General features: G+C 47.9%; 1 protein-coding gene across 1 annotated transcript in view; it reads right to left on the bottom strand.

Annotated features, from left to right (window-relative positions):
- CHD7 (chromodomain helicase DNA binding protein 7) overlaps positions 1–10,973 on the bottom strand; it is a 132,463-nt gene extending 121,490 nt beyond the window's left edge. Inside the window, 2 exon segments of the mRNA XM_030971645.1 lie at positions 9,687–9,790; positions 10,779–10,973. The gene's annotated coding sequence lies outside the window, so the exon portion shown is untranslated.
- Between the last annotated feature and the right edge of the window lie 6,734 nt (positions 10,974–17,707).

The raw sequence follows: 17,707 nt of genomic DNA, 5'->3' as shown, positions 1-17,707 counted from the left end.
CCAAATGCAGCTTACAATGCCCATAAGATAGAATCTGTAAATCCCCTCTCCTGCACCTCCTGCCATCCCCTGTAGACCCTGAAAAAGAATTTTTTAGATGTAAAACCAAAAGAAAAGAATCTAGAAGGTGCACTGCATTAAAGTTTGGGTTTTTTATAACTGTGGCAAGAATTTACCTTCTATTAACACACATACAATTGCCCAAATCTTGAGAAAAACAGGAAGGACAGCATGAGCTTCCACTCTTCCACCTGCCAAGAAGTCCCTTTCTGTCACACTGCAGGCAATATACACAAAAAAGCCAGGGCTCTCCAGAAAACAAGCAGCTTCTAATGGCACGTTGCTGCTATGCTGAAAGAATCACCTCAAACTGACAGGTGGATTGAGCAGAAGCTGCAGTCAGAATCCCTGACTTTTTTGTAAGGCGTTCACTCCTCTGCTAAGCTACACAATATAAACTGCCCATTTCTCTCTCTGGGGAGCAGCAAGAGCACAGTATTACAGAAGTGACTAAGCAGCATGTTATTTGATTTGCAATGTACTTTTTTTCACCAATTTTAACAACGAGGAGTGCATTCATTTCATTATCAGAAAGCTTAAGACTACGATAGGAAGTAACAGCCTCAGCCACCTACTAGGACCAAGCACTTGTTCCATCCCAAACCAGCAGGAAAATGTAAATAGTTGGGAATACTCTGAATAATGGAATCCACTGAGTTACTGACTGATGAAACTTGGTGACACTGAAACAACACTGATTTCATAAAATTTGAGACAGACAAATTGACTGAAAGCTGATGAACTTAATGGAGGATTTCAAGCTTGCAAAAAAAAAAACCAAAAAAAAAAAAAAAAAACACCAACCCAAAACCAACAGCCCCCTCCCCCCCTTTCTTGTGAATAAATTGTTTCAAAGATTAAATACCTCACATTTGAAAGAGCAAACACGTTATTTATACATTAGTAAATCTTTTAGGCTTTTGTTTTCCTACCTGAAGAGGGAAGCTGATTTTTGGTCAGTGGATTATTAATTTTAACCAATTTATAGCACGCAATCCATAGCATCAACAAGAATAAATAAATTTTAATATCCATTTTAACTCAGGCCAGCACATTTTTCTTTTCGTGTCCTTTGCTTCACAGATGATTACTCTATTTCTCTTTCTCCCATGAAGGTTCCCAGGCAACTGATCCAATCCACTTGCTCACTGCCACCAAAATGAAAAGATGAAAAGGGCTTGCTGCTCTCCAAGCCAGCGGCCCCCCTCGTCCTCAGTACCAGCTCTGGTGTTCATCAGATCCTTTTATGAGCTAGTTTGATTCATTACAACAGCAAAATGCTCTCCATTTTACAGAGTTATTTTTCTGCCATTTTGGTGGACTAAAGTGGCTCACAGAAGGACCTGACAAGCACTGCTGCCAGAAAAAAGTAGCAGAGCCATGTGGTTGCGAGTTGGGGTGCAGGGGGACAAAGGCAGAGAGGAAACTTCTCCTTTCAAAACAATGTCCAGTTAAATTAGCTCACTGCATTTCTCACACCATACCCTGACTTACACATGATTAGAGGGACCACAAGACAACATTCAACAGCTTCCAGCTATCTTCAGTGCTACAAAAAACTTATCATACCAAAAAAAAGTACTCTTACACAGATTTAAGTATAATACTCCATCAGAAGAAAGAAAGTTCTTACAAACATAATATCAAGATAAGGATATCCTACACAAGGAGGGTAAAGAAAGCTTGGCAGATTTCACTCTAGTTTTTTAATTTACAAAAATGAACAAACAAAAATAAAAAACCAAAAAACCCTGGGAACAGCCACCAATCTCAATAAACATTGTGATGGAGAAACAAGTATTTTGGATAAGCAGAAAAGAGAAAGAACTTCTCCCACCAGTATCCAAAATAAACCTACCAGAGGACAGCTTATGTACCTAAGAGAAAGAACCTTGAGGGAAGGAGGCAGTCAAGGCAACATGGTGGAAGCAGGTGCTACAGCTGCCTAGTCCCCAGGTTTTCTGCCCAGAGATTTCTGTCCAAGGATCAATCTGCCTCATTACCATGGACTGCCTGCTGCAGATATGCTGTTTCACTCCAGAAGAGAGAAGTCAAGGTGTACCAAAGGTATCACTCCCACAGCCACTTTGAATCGATCTCAGTAGTCAAAGTTCATTGCCTACCTGGAGGCTCCTCAGCACAGAAACAGCTGCCTTCAGCATATGCTGAAGAGAAAAAGCGCCCTGCCCCAAAACAGCACCATTATCACACCTTGGCAAATTAGAGAAGGGATTTTTAGCTTTCCTGACCCTACCAGCTTCCCACCAAAAATCTTAATGTTGGGTAGCCACAGAACACACCACCTAACTCCAAGTGACACACAGGCACACAAAGGAAGACAGCAGCAGATCCCAGAAGCCCCACCAGGGGACAAGTTCAGGCACACAGCCTGCATCCCAGCTAGCACTAATATCCACCTCTAAGAGCCCCTCCTAGTCCAGTTCCTCAGACAGCCAAAACCTGCATTGCCCAACCAGCCCCTACTGCACAGTCCAGTTGTGCCACTGGTCATGTGACAATCTCAGGAAGTCACATGTGAACCAGTGACAAGCCAGAGGTTGTCCACCCAGAGAGGCAGGCAGAAAAGTAAGCATCCTGGTTTCTTCTGAGAGGAGACAGAGAAAGGTGAAGAAGAGAAAGAGATTAAGGAGATTAATCTTTTAAATCACACCATTAGGGAAATTTCTTATGAGAAGAGCTATGGAAGCAATTGTTTTCACCTTCCATCTTTTCTGTAGCCAAGGTTTTATTTTTTAACTTCACAAAATTAAGTAGTCATGGTTTGGGCAGGGGGTAGCAAGGGGGTGTGAGGCCTTAACTTACTTCCCTGAGAACTCACCATTCAAGACTTCAGACACCTTAACCACAGCAAAGCCACACAAACACCCTCCTTCCATTTTTCTTTTTTTTTTTTATAGTTTCAGTGCAACATCTAATATGCTCAACTTCTAAGAGTACAGAATCTTTGTAGTACTACATACTACAAAGATTCCCAGACCCAAGCTGTAAGAACCGTTTCTGTCCTAGTGCCGCCTGTAACAACCTGATTCTTCCAATAGCCATGCCACTTCTACAAAACAACCCCTTCCTTCAGCATGGCTGCCACAAGGCTCAAATCTTGTTTGAACTGTGAAAGTATGTTCACTAAGAATCACTTCTGTGAGAGAAAACAGCACTGGGCTGGGGAACACTGCAGAACTGTAGTAAGGAGAAATGCAGGTGAAACAGGCAAATTTTTTTCAGTAACCTCTGTAAAGATTACAACAGAAATAAAGAAGCACGTTTCACTTACTTCTGTACAAAAAAATAGAACAAAAAATGAAAATGACAATGTACCTTTGTAGAGATCAATACAGAAATAAGAAGGAAGTGAAGCTGAAGCCTGCTTATTCACTTCCCCCCAATGAAACAAAGATGATTAAAGATGAGTGAGGTTGTACTCCACTTACAGAGCTGAGTGAATGCAAAGCACAGCAGACACCTCACAATGGTACTGATAAATAAACTGAATTACTTAGCAGTTCTCTCCCAGACTAACATCCTGAGGCAGTCAAGAAATCCCTATTTAACTCACTTTCTGAATGATTCCTTCCTAAATCAAGAGAGATAGTAAACTGCTCACTATAAACTCTCAATTTAATTCTTCATGGTTAAAACAACTCAGGGCAAGAATTATACTCTTAGTGAGAGTCCCCTCATCAGAGTTTAAAGGAATCTCTGAACTCACATAGGCACTGGCTACTACATCAGAGGGCCTTCCTTTAAGCCATCCTGACACAACTACACCACCCTGTGCAGCTGCCTGGTCTTTCCAGGAACTAGCAACATAGTCCCAGAACCTTTCAAACTGAGAACTGGAGATGATGAGCTGTCTGCTTTTTGCCTTGCAACAAACCACCAAATCCAACAAGCAACTACTTCAGTCCAGAAGCTGCAAAAACCAGAGCACATTCTCAAAAATCCACAGGGCTGGCCTAGATATATACCAGACAGTTGAGCCAAAAATATGAAATAATCATCTTAGATGTCATGTCAAGACAGTAACTGCAGTTATGATTGTTTCAGTATTTTTTATCCCATATGAGAAAACAATACACTTTCAAATACAGAACTTCAAGCAGCAGGATACTTGGGATGCCTGATTCCTGGACTTCAGATAGGCTCGCCTGTCCAGGAACAGGTAAGGTTTTGAAAACAACTGTTATACCCTGAATAACTAATTAAGATGCATCCTTGAAATTCACCAGTCTCTCACTGTCATGCACTTTTATCTCAGCCTTATCAGAATTATTTTTGAACATCTGTTAGCCTCATCATTACTCTCCTTCTCTCAATCCTCCTTCTATTGAGCATTACAAACCAGGTCAGTTGTATTGCCTTTCTAGCTGTTAATCTTCAACTTGAAGAAATACTAAACTGCTTTTCTCTACAGTACAGACTGACACGTGCTTTCCTGCAAGACCCTTTACCAAGAGGCATTTCAGCTTTGGATTTCAATCTCAACAGCTACATTGATGGATCCTCTTTGAAGCAAAGAATATTTTCTCATAACTTGTCATCAACTCAGACTTCCCACTTACTAGCTCATCCAAGTTAATACCAAAGACTTGAACCAAGTTTCTCAGTTTCTATTACGTAAGAGCTTGTTTCACATTTCTCCCAGAACAGCACTACCTACCTCAATGCTTTCTGTAATGAAGACTTTCTCCATGTTTGTCCTATTACTGATGTCTAAACTTCTAAATTCCAGCTTTCAGCTCAGCTTTAGTCTTCACCTGAATTCCCTCCCAAAGAATGACCAGTATTCCTTCTCACATAGTGACTACCCACTTAACAAATCTTGTTTATCCTGTAAATAAATCCATAGGCTTCCTATTTTAAGATCGAGGACAAAAGTGCCTTTATTAAAGTCTTCCTTGGCCTTGCTCCATGTTCTGATCTGCTTTACCACTGGTCACACAGTTCCTGGTCTCCAAAGCTCTCCTATTTCTTTCAGAAATATCACAGTGCCATCAGGAGCTCCTCCCCACATCCCAAACTTCTCTGCTTGGCAAAGGATAGCCCACAATGGCTACGTCCATTTTCAAATTGTTCCTGGGACTAAACTCTCCCCACTCACAGCTACACAGTGCACAGAGTGAGAGAAACACTACAGCTCTATCTATCCACTATTAAAAGATGGGGGAATGTCACTTTCATGAAAACAAAACTTGAAACAAGAGGATTTTGCTCTTCAGAGGGTCATGAAGAACCTTTGGGAAGCTGCCAGCACACTGCAGCTGCCCCCTGCTCTGGCTGTCTGCTGCCTCCCATCCCCTTGCCATGACAGCATCCAGGGGCTAACATGAGACTCCACCAAGCTCTGGTGCAGCCCAGCCAGCCCTCCCCACACCAGCTCAGGCATCCTCCACGGTTTTGGTAGAAAGCAGCATTATTAGGTGCTGAAATGCATGCTTATTTTGCCACATATCCTCATTATCTAGGGCTGGCAAGAAAACACAACTCCATTAAGCAAACAGAAAGCAGTATGAATTGGAAAAAAGATTAAAAACCCAACAGGAAAGGAACTTGAAGAGGAACAAAATCTATGGGAAAGCTGGGGGGAGGGGAGTAGAAAGGGCAGGAAGGAGAAAAGAAAGTTTTGTTTTCAGAGCAGGACTGCCTCTGCTGCACAGAAGGAATCCTACTTTGTACATCTGATGTACACGTCCACAAAATGTTTTAAGTGACACTTGCTTTGTAGATAGAGATCAAAATAAACTGTGGGGAGGTCAATTTCTTTCAAAATCACCAAGAAATGTTAAAGCCAGCTACCTGTTGAAGTTCTAGCAGTAAGCAGAAAGCTCAGCTGAACAGCTTAAAAAGTGGCTCAAGGACATTAAAATGAAGTGCTTGCAAAACTATCCAGCGCTGCATTTGCCATATGCCAGCTACTCCCAGGCAGGTAAGCTGCTGCATTGCTCTCCCCAAACACAAGCTCATATTTAAATGAAACCTGAACAGAATAACCTCTAGGATCAGGACCATATAAATGAAATTTTATTTTCCCCTCAGAACCATTAGGAAGAGGGCAGACATTTTGGCTGCAATGACTTTTTCCAGACAATTGATTCCCAAAGTTATTTATTCCCCACCATTCCCCTCAAGGCCCTCTCATCACAGCAATTGTCTATGTCAGAGGAAGGTTGGACTCAGCTCCCATGAAAGCCAAGCAAAACCACACCCAAAATAGCTATATAGGTCACTACAGAGCAAAGGGAGCCCTACATCATGCCAGCGAGGACTTCTGGTTAGTTCCCACATGCCAATAAGCTTTCAAAGTCATGTGTTACAATGTTCCACTAAAACAGTAGCTTATATGGTAACTAGCACTCTTATATTGCATCCTAACTTTTAAAAGAAAATGCTTAATTTAAGTTGTACCCCTCCTTTTTTTTTTTTTTTTTTTAAGGAGAATGCATTTAGCATAAGGGCAGCAAAACAACCAGAGTGTTCAGAAACAGTTACGGAACAGCATCCAGAGAAGAACCCAAGTGGCAGCACAAAGATCCTTGGTTTTGGCTTGGCTTCTTCTAGGTGCATGTTTACATCTCAGAAAAGTCACAATGTTGGAAGCTAAGAGCTAATCAGCTTTTATGTACTTAAGAATACCCTTAAGAGCTTTGTTGTCATATTTGGGCTCTTGGAATGTGTCCTTTAGGTCATAACCTCCTTTTTATTTTTTGCATCATGCCTTCCAACCTCATTTTCCAAGACAGATTTTAGTGCACAACTACAACATGGCATTTCCATGACTGCTGATCTTGGGTAAGATGTGAATCACTGAAAGTTAGTCAAATTGTGCAGGCAGAAAGAAATCAGGAGGAAATCTTCCATCAGGTGTCAGTATCTCATCAGAACCCTAATAAAAACATGAGATGTTTCTGCATATTGTACCTCACTCCTTCCTCTGGAAGAGTTTTAAAAATTAAATCATAGTTGGAGTTTCCCTTTGCCTTTTTATCACTGCTACAATATATACAGTATTTAAAACTTTCTTGCATTAAAATCCAGTAGTATTTGTGCTTACAAGCTATTCATGGAAATATAAATGATGAGAAATGATGGAGTTAATGTCTGTCTCAATGATGAAGCTAAATGGTGAAGCTAAATTAATACAGTAACTTTTCTGTTGGAAAAGTGAAGGCTAAAGCCTCACCTACACACAAAAGAGTCATTTGTCAGAAAGTTTAATAATTTACTAAAATTTGCAGTTTTCTCTTGTATACAGGGAACATTAAAATAACATAAAAGTATCACCCGTGTTACTTATGGGCATCAGTTAAGCAGCTCATAAATCTGAGCAGTTAGTGATTTGCTCACAGCAGACAAATACATAAGGGTTTGGAAGAGTGGATTTAAGGGGACTCGGGGAAAGAAGACCTTCAGACACACACGCCACTTGTCTCACAGCTGCCTGTACCCCTGGTAGCCACACACTTTTCTTTGAATTACACCAGATTCACAAGAGCAAATACCGACCAGCATATCCTAAAGGCTTTCCATCTGAAACTTAACGTAAAAATGAATGGTAAAATAAGGGCTAGAGGTAAGGCACAGGATTCAAGGAGACACCTGCATTTATTTCCACCCTCCTTCTTTCTGGTTACTTTCTTCCACCTCTTCCTTCTCACCTTAGCAACCTCTGCCTATCACACCATACGCTACAAACAAAACCAAACCCCATGGCAAAACGCAGCCTCACTGCCACACTTCAGCAGCTCTGAGAAAACCTGAGAAGCCTCTATCACTCAGGCCTTTCCAGCTTGACAGAAAATCATGCCTGGGTTGCCTTTGTTTAGGTTTTGCTGTATCCTCACACTGCAGGTTCTCCTGTCCGCAGAGCCGCCGTCCGTGGGGCACAGACCTGGCACGGAGCCTCCCTGGGTGCTGGGGCAGGACAGGCCCACTGAGCACAACACACACCCACCCACGCCAAGCCCAGACTGAGCAGCACTTCCTTCTTCAGTACCTGCTTGCAGCTTTGCCATCGGCCTGACCCACCTGGACTCACCAACAACACGTTTTACATCTTATAAAAGTCCTAATATTATTTGAGTGCTAATGGGAAATACTGCAAACATTCATCAGCAGCTTTTCAGTTCAAAACAGCAAGTAACTCACGTGGGAAAGAAACTACACTCAGGTTAACTGACCCCTCTACACAGACAGGGAAACCTTTACAGTGCTCCCATGACACAACTCTTCAGGCTTCTGCATTAACCAAACCCAAAAGGAACTGGTCACAACTGAAATCTCCCATCACTGCACAGAGTTTTGATTGCAATAGAGAGTGTTCCACTAAACCTCATTTTTACTGACATTGTTATAGTGCAAAATCCCTAGAAATTTTTATTTTCCTAAAAGGACCGTGGGATCCTTGGCTGTGACCAAAACTTTCCTCCATTACTGAAGAGGCAATAAAATAATGTTGGGTTGCAAATATGAGGCTTTTTCCCCTGTTTAAATAACCTAACCATGATTTACAAGCAATAACAGAAATGTCATCACATTGTTAAATATTTAGTAAGATATTTGGTCAAATATGATTATCCAATTAGTATCAGTGAATTAGTAATTCAGTTACACTTGTAATTACAAGCATTTAATACTCTTTTAAGAGCCTGTGCAATGGCTTTAATAATGATCTTTATAAAGTTTATAAAACAGCTCAAAAGAGACTGAAAATAAGCAGTTCAGGTTAACAGAAAGACAGGACAAGATGCATCAATCTGTGGCATTCACCAATACTTTAGTAGGGGAAATTTTGTTTTGTGAAACTGTTTCAAACTTCACATTATGTCTAAGACAAAAAATAATTACTTTTTCCAAGCAGCTGTGGTTTTAACCTAGAGGAAAATAGTACACTATCATAAGGATCTCTGCAAAACCCTGAGCATATTTACAACACCAAACAAGAAGAAACAAGCTATACTCCCCACTTTTGGTAGCTGAAGATAGGAAAATATAAAGAATGTAATTGTTCTGATCACCTGTTACAAACCTCAGAAAGAAATAGTTAATTTTCCCCCAGACTGCATCTTATTTTAGAAGTGATTACTAGAATTTTTCTGCTGGTGCTACAAATGCAGACCTCTTCAAAGGAGCTCTCTCTAAATGTCACCTCAGTGTTAAGTTTGTAAGCAACCTGGACATCTAAAAGATGGTCTATGCTGAGCAACGTGGGTTTTTTATTATTATTTTTATTCTGTTAATAAGAAAAAAAAGTGGTGGAAACTTTCACGGTGGAAACTAGACAGCTTGGAAGTTCCTCTCTTAGCAGTGCCCAGCAATGGAGAGGAAAGTGTTCTGCATACGTGCCCCAAGCATCCAGCTACATTTAGCTTTCAGCCTTTTTATTATCATTGTCAATGAATGGGCCCCAGTCAAATTAAAGCTGCCATTTTAGGTTAAAGACTGGAGAGCCTCTGTTGTGCAACAGCGAGACAAAAACACTCCAAGCGACAGATGCAGCACTCTCATTGGAAAATGATAGATTTCAACTTTTATAAAAAAAAAAAAAAGAAGAAAGAGGAATAATAATTACGGATCATGCTTTTTAATATGAATTATATATTGATACTCACACATTACCGCAAACTAACGGGATTTATAATTGGGAAAAATCAGCTACCCATGCTGCTAAGGTCATAGTCATTAAGATTTTTTTGCCGTCGTTAGAATGGATGATCTGTGAGGAAATGAACAGAAACATTTTTTGTTCAACTTGCTTGTTTGTACCTCCGCTAGTCCCGTATAACACGAGAAAAGAAAAAAAGGAAAAGGGAAAAAAAAAAAAAGACTAACACATTCTCCCGAAAGCCATCTTCCAGGATAAACACTGCCCGCGATCTGCTTTGATGAGAGTAAAAATCGAGACGAACATCGACACAGAAACAAACTTATCGCACCGAGGTTATTCTGATATTCCCCAAGCCAAACATCCGCGGAAGTCCAAGTGGCACGGGAAATTTAAAAAAAAAAATTAAAAAAAATAGAGGCTTCTCGCGAATGAAAAAAAAAATCGCCCTTTTCTGTAGTGGGGAGGCACGCTCGGCCCCTTCCCAAACGAAAACAAAGGCAGAAAGTGGGTAAGTGCGGGAGAGTTGCGCGGCGCCGCGCGGCCCCGCAGCGGACAGGGAGCTCCCGGGCATCCATCGCTACTTTCCTTTTGTCCATTGTCTGTTTAAAAAACAACTACTTTAAACCCGGGCGTGAGCGGGCTGTCGGGGGGAGCCGGGGAAACCGGCTCCATTTCCAACCCATGCCCACGGCCACCCCCTTCCCCAGCACCCCGACCCGCCCCCCCCGGACACCCACCCGCGGAGACCGGCCCGGCAGCGCGGGGCGCGCCCGGAGGGGCTCCCCCGGCGTGGGAGCGCGTCCCCTGATTTAGCGCTACCGGGATAAATGAAGGCAACGTAATGATGGCTGCTCATTGCCTGCAGCGCCTTCTCCCTGAGACTCACTAACAACCCTGCCCCCCTCCCCCCGCCACCGCTCTCTCTCACACACCCGCGCACACGCACAGGCGCTGCCCGCTCCCCGCCGCCCCGCACGCAGCGCCCGCCGCCGGCCCCGCTCCGCTCCCCACCGCGCCCCGCGCACCGAGCGCGGCCGGGCCCCCCCTCGCTCCGCGCCCTGACCGCTTTGGCCTCAAACCACCTTTTTCCGCTCACCCTCAAAATGGCCCGGAACGGGGTGGGGGGAAGCGCGACGAGGGGAGCGCCCCGGCCCCGACCCCATGTGCGCGGCGGCGGCAGCAGCGCCTCCCGCCCGCCCCGGCTCCGCGCCGGCGGAGCGAAGGTACTCGGCGGGGTGAAACCCCTATTATGCAGCGTCCGCCGGCACCGCTCCGGCTGCCTCGGGTAGCGTTCTCCCTTCCCTTCCCGTCCCCTCCCTCTTTTCCCCGCTCCCCTTTCTTCTCCGGCCGCCGGGGAGCGTCGGCCGCCCCCTGCCCCCTCCCGGTGCCGCCGGGGCAGGACGATCCCCCCGCCGCGCGCACCGGCGGCCGGAGCGGCACCTCGTGCTCCCGCCTCCCTCCTCGCTCCCCGCCCGCCTTCCTGCCGCCCGCCGCCACCCACCGCCCGGCCTCCGCTGGGGTGCCCCCGCTGCGGCCCGGGCCCCGGCCCCGGCGACCCATGTGCCTGCGCGGAGCGGGGCGGTGCCGGGCCGAGCCGGGCCGGGCCGTGCACGGCAGGGAAGCGCCCTCACTTTGTTAGCGCTTGTTGTGCCGACGCGGCCGCCGGGAGCCGTCAGCGTGGTCAGCGGGGGAAGCGCTCCCGCGGCCATCCCGACCGGCGCTGGGCCCCGCCGCCCCCGCCGCGCAGTTTCGCTCAACTTTTCCCGGATTTTTAGTCACCCTCCAAACTTGCGGAGAGGAGCGCAGGGGGGAGAAGAAGGGAAGGGGAAGGGGCGCCGGCGCTCTGGCTCTCCGGTGCCCTCCCCTCCCCCGAGGCGAGGCAGGCGGCCGGCCGGCCGGCCGCAGCACAACAAAAAGCCATTTACACCCGGGGAAGTGCCCCGCTGAGACACCCCCCTCAACACACACACCCCCCCCGCCCCGCCTCGCCCGGAGCCGCGGCAGGGCTCAGCATCCCCAACCCCCCCGGACCGCCGCCGGCAGCGAGCAGCCCCGCGCCGCTCCGCTCCGCCGGGGACAGAGACCTGCCGCGGGTCCCCTGCTCCATGGCCGGCGCCCGCCCTCCCTCCTTCCCTCCCTCCGCCCGCGCCCAGTGAGGTGCGGGGTCACTCACCGGGCCGGTGCGTGGCCGTCGGGGACCGGTGTCCCCCGCTCGCTCCCTCGCTGCCCTCCGCCGAAGGGCTGGGGAGGAGGAGGGGACACGCTCCGGAGTTGGTGCCGTCGGCCGGGGGGGGCGAGGCGGGGTGCGGGTCTCACACACAACACACACGCACACAACACACACGCACGGAGTTGCTCGCTCGCACCGGGGCTGGGCTAAGAGGGGAGGAGGGGGATCCCTGACCGGGGCGGGCAGGCGAAGGAGGGGTAGAAGGGAGGGGAGGGAGAGGAAGGGTCAGCGCGGGTCTCGGGTAGTTTCGGGGTCTCCGCCGGCTCCGCTTCGCTCCTTTGTGTAATTTCACTCGATTCAAGTTTAATCCGATAGTTCCCGAGCGAGCGAGCGCGCCCGCCGGAGCCGAGCCGAGCGCGACACCAGCCAGCCAGGCGGCTGCCGCCCCCTGCGCCCGCCCGCCCCCGCCGCCTCCCTCCCCTCCTTCCTCCCTCCCTCCGCCGCCACAAGGCGCGCCCCCGACACCGCCCCTCCCCGGGGCGAGCGCCGCCGCGCGCCCCGCCCCCGCGACGTCACCGCCCCGCCCGGCATAATTTATGCAACGAGGAGAGAAGGGGAAAAAGGAAAAAAAAAAAAAAAAAAAAAAAAGGAGGGGAAAAAAAAAAGGAAACCCCCCGCGCCCCGGGCGGGGTCACTAACCTGCCTGCCCGCGGCCCGCCAGCGCCCCGCCGGGGCTCCGGCCGCCCGCCCGCCGGCCGAGGGTGCGCTGCCGCGGGGCACGGCGGGGCACGGCGTCTTCCGTGCGCTCCCCCGCCGCTCCGCTCCGCCCCGCCGCACTGACCGGGCCGTGGGGGGGCCGCTCCGCACCGCTCCGCACCTCGGGGTCAGCGCCGCGCCCGCCCGCCCGCCCTGGCGTGTCCCGTCCCGGGAAACTCCCGGTGAAGCCCGGGGGGTGTGTTGTGTGTGAGGTGTCACTGTGTCACTGCCGCTCTTCAAACTTCCCAACCGCGGCGGCGAAACGAAACCGAGAAGCGTCCCGGGAGGCTGCCCGGCCCGGCCCCGGCCTCTGCCCCCGGACGGGCAGCGGGCACCGCACCCCCGCCCGCCTCTCTCATCCCGGCCACCGAGGCGGGGCGGGGCGGGGCGCGGGTAGGATCGCCCGAGACCGCGGTTTAGGGTGGACTTTGTCCCGAGCGGGTCGGGCTTTCAAAGGGAAGCGGCCATTAAGCGCTGCCCGCCCGCCCGCCCGCGGCAGCGCCCCCGTCCCGGCGGGGCCGCGCTCCCCCGGCACCGCACCGGCACCGGCTCCGGCTCTGCCGCTGCCGAGTTTGTCAGCGGTGCGTTCGAATTCGCGATACAAAGCGAAACAAACTCATTCCGTAAGTAAATTAGACAAATCCCACCCAAAAGTGATTACCAGTAGCGCGCTTAGCGGTCCTCCCCGCACTGCTCTGGAAACTAAATAAGCGTCTTAAAAGTATAAAGAGATTAAAGCGTAAACCCAGTGCAAAGATACTCGGCATTACAGGAATTTTCAGCGAGTCATTTGACGAGATAACTTTTTACCATCATTGTTAGTGGCAGGTTGGAGAAGGAAAAACAGTCATGTGCTCCTGAGCAGGGACACCCTCCCCCTCCAGCTCCTGCCGCTCCTTTTAGGGGGCTGTTCGCTGCACCCACCCTCGTATCTTTTCCATGGGAAAGAGAGAAGGCGTCCTGTCCTCACAGGATCTCACACAGCTTTCCCTCTGCGCTCTTTTAACACACAGTTAGCAAGCTGGGAGCTGGATCCAGGCAACGTGCATGTCAAAAGCTTCTCAGGTTGTTGGCTCCTTCAGTCCAGGTGTCCATGTTGATTCCACAGCCATGAGGGCCACTACAGCTGCAAAAATATCTCAGGCTTCTCCAGAGGAAGTATGACACTCTTCCACATTGTGTCATTCATGTCTGGCCTACTCAGTCTCTCTTGGGTTTAGGGGAAGGCACCTTTTGGGAAAAGGGGAGGTTAGCACTTAGAGAGGCATCACCATCTTCCATGCAGCTGGGCCCTTGCAATCACCCAGAAAGGGGCCAGCAGCTGGGGTGGTGTTGCTCTCCCAGGTTTTCAGCTGAAAAATGCAGTGAAAAGCTGATAGCACGTGATGGTGCAGTAGAACACACTCCCTGTTCTTTGCCAAGGTCTTCTGTGAAGTTAAAAATAGCAAGTGGAAATAGTATTTAAAAACAAAATGCTTTGAAGCAGCACATGCCCCAAGTATACCTTCACTAAATTTGCCCAGTTTACCATCGTTCTATTTTTATTTGCATTTCTGTACCCTTTGAAAAAAACAAACGACAAAACAACAAACCTACACAGAGGTATTTTCACAAGTTACTAAATGTAATCAGTTTCAGCTTTCTCTCGCAGTATGTTGACAGACCAGAGAGAAAACAGCCTAGAAACATTTACCCCGAGTCTGTTTTTCTGCGTGCATCATTTCTGTGTGCCCCAAGTCTGACAGCCAAGCACCCTGGTGCAGTGTAAGCCTGCCTGGAACTCCCCTTGCTTTCAAAGATTTAAGTTCTCCAAGATTTAGGGGGCGCGAGAAACTCATTCTGAGACCAACTGCCAGCAGCCTCAGTGCTCCCTCTAGAACTTGTTTCAGTTTCTTGTTGAGCAGAAATCAGAGTGAGAAGCTGCCGAGCATGAAAAGTGCTCGAAGCATATCGTGGTGCCAGGGTGAGCCAACCAAAGAAATGCTGCACTTCTTTAAAAAAAATGAATATATTAGCATGGCAGAAGCAGGGGGGCATGGATAGGTACTTGGTTAAATGTTTGTTCCACATGAAAAAAAATGTCCCAGTCTCAACTGTGTCTTGTAGAAGGCACAGAACCAGCTCCTCAGGTGCCATAAATCATCCTCAGGCTGTGGCCTATGGAATCAGCTGGCTTACTACTCCAGTCATAAAAATGTGTGGGGAGTCTCCCAACGCTTTCCAACATCAGAAGAAACAAAATCTTCAAATAGCACTTTCACAGAAGGGGGAGAATTACAGCCATTCTCTAACTCCTCAATAACAGGAAATAGAGAGTAAGGAAAAGTGCTGCAGTGGTTTCACTGCTCCAGGGTGGGACACTGTCATGGTGTGGCACAAGTTCATACACGTGCACACTCACTGGTAGTACCAGACGTGGACAAAATACATCACTGTGCAGCTGCTACACAGGAAAGGTTTTTGAAACCTTAACTTGTGCTTCAGCCAGTCCCCAAAGAGAAAGCTGTAACTCCACGAGTTACCAACAAGGCAGCTTCAGAGGAGAGTGAGCAAACAGCAACATGGCATCTTCATGATTAACCTTATTGGTAACAGCTTATTAAAATACCCAAGAGATGACAGGGATGAAAATTCACTTGTAGCCAGCCACCCAACCCTTTGTGTGCTGTTGGGAAGAAGTAATCCATCTGATGTAGGCAGCCATTTGGCTCACAGATTAGAAAGAATTTGCATTAATGGCTGAGAATTTCAACAGCAGTTGCAGAGCAAGGGTATGTGTACCAACAAAACCCCAGTGAATTGCTACACTTTACCTAACCAGGTAAACTCTCAAGTTTGTGGGGATAGTTTGTACCAAGGTGAGCAAGTCACTGTGTATGACAGGCATAGCTGTGCAGAGATAAGTTAATGTACTCTGTAAGAAGTACAGCACTGAGACTGCTGGGTGGCATTTAAACCTGTTTTAAAATATCAGAATTACAAAATGCAAATGATTTAGCATCACATGAAAATACAAAGGCAGGTTACTTATTCAGTAGACTTTGAAGAACCAGCATCTGTTTTAACAGCCACGTACAGCAAAATGTGATCTTAAGATCTAGACATTGTCACTTCTGCAGGTAGCAGATGACACCTCACAGAGTCCTGAGTCCCCAGACAGGCTGTGCACAGGGAGGCCTTCAGGCTACGAGGGCCAAGCAGTCTGTGCCTCGTTCCTGACAACCCAGTCCAGCTATTGAGCTTGTTTGAGAGCTGCTGAGGGCTGTGCAGAGAGCTCAGAACATCCCACCCTGCTGGAGAGCAGCTCTGTTAAGCACATCTGGCTCCTCACCTGCTCAGCACTGTGAAGGTCCAAGCCATGCATCAGATCCAACAGAAAGTACTTGTGCTGCTGCCATGCCCTCCAGGTGGCTTCCTCTAAAAAGCTTTTTTGCTTTGGTGAAGGAAGTTGCAGCTCCTGAGGAAATTCTGTACAGATGTAGCCAAAACTCAAAAACTTCTCCTCTCACAGGCTTGCTTTTGCTTTTATTCATACAAGGAGAGATGTGAAACCATACAGTGAGCCCAAGCTTGTGCTTGGAGTAACTGCCTTCTGAGCACTTCAGGCTCAGCATTCAGGATGCCATTTCAGAGCCTCAGACCTCATGTTTTGTCCCATGGTTGCTGGGAAGAGGCTCCAAAGTCACACAGCCATGACACATACTCACGTTTTATTAATCTTTGAACATTGTTTCAGTTAAATGAAGTGAAAAAAGTCAAATGGTCTCTTTTTCTTTTACAAGTGAAAGTTTACTCAAAGTTTCTCAAAATTTACAGAGCAATGGAAGCACACAAGACAGTGTGTGTAGTGCCCAAGAGAGCACAGCTGATAGAGATAAGCTGAAGGAAAAATAAAAATTTTTCAGAAGAAATCATTCACTAATGCATAGCATGCTGAAATACCAAGAGCAGGTGGATTTTGGCAAGTACCAGGAAGCAACAGACTTGTATCAGAATGAACAACTTTAACGACTTCAGCTGAAGAGCTAAAAGTGCTGGAAATATAAGTGCTACAAGGAGCCACCCTGTGGCACCAGCAAGTTAAGGGAACAGAGGGCAAACCAGGGTAGACACTTGTGTGGGTTGGTCGGGTTTTTTTTTTTGAAACTCAAGCCAGCCATAGTGACAAAAGCTGGAACTGGCCCAAACAGCCACTTCTGTGGCAGGGAACTCTTTAACTGAGCAACTGAACCAGAAAAGCAGAGGGGCAGCGAACTCCAGGAGCTCTTGCCCACATGCCACTCACCTGTCAGGCCTCTCAGGGGCAGAGCTCTCCGAGGGGCACCAGCATTCCCTGATGCTTATCCTTGGGAATCCAGCAACAAGAGGGAAATACTACTCCCAAAATTTATTATTTTATGTGGAAATGTTTTGATACAGCAGTATCTTCCTCACAACAACATACAGCCCTCTCAAGGCTAACTCAAGGACTAACCAAAGGCTTTTAGGGAGGAATAGGTGAAAAGTCTGTCTGACACAGCACACTGTGACACGTCACTGTGGGTGGTGTGGGTGCACACACAGCTGTGGGCAGCTGTCCCCAGCCTGTCTGCGCTGTCCCACTCCATCTCTCCAAAATGCTGCCCAGGTACTGCTGCTTACCTGTGATGATCTGGATGGCTGGAAGGAGGCACCCAGCCAAGTGCCAGCGGCACAGAGGTGACAAACAACTTGCTGTCCCTCCCAAACAGACTCATCTCTTAGTTTGCTGGTGTATGAGGCAGGATCACTTTGCTTCTGTTTAAATTCTGATTTAGGAGGCCAGTGCATTGCTCACCTCAGGCTTCCGGTTCCCACTACTACGGGAGACAAGACCAGGCCACCTCTTTAATCAGGAACAGTAGTGAGTTCTTACAAAAACGGAGCAAAGCCACAGAACTGACCTACTCCACATCATCCCTGCTGGTGAGGACGTTTGCTCTTGGACCGTGACATGAGCTGACAGCTTCACGGTCGGTTTTGTTCTCACCGTGCAGGAGCAGCGTTAAGGACTCCCATTTCCATCTTTGACGGCTCAGCAGAATGTGCCTCTTCTTACATGGAGAGCCACAGCTATCGCA

Source organism: Camarhynchus parvulus, chromosome 2 (genome assembly GCF_901933205.1).
Source record: "Camarhynchus parvulus chromosome 2, STF_HiC, whole genome shotgun sequence".
NCBI classification, from domain to species: Eukaryota; Metazoa; Chordata; class Aves; order Passeriformes; family Thraupidae; genus Camarhynchus; species Camarhynchus parvulus.
This window is presented reverse-complemented; position numbering and strand designations above follow the sequence as displayed.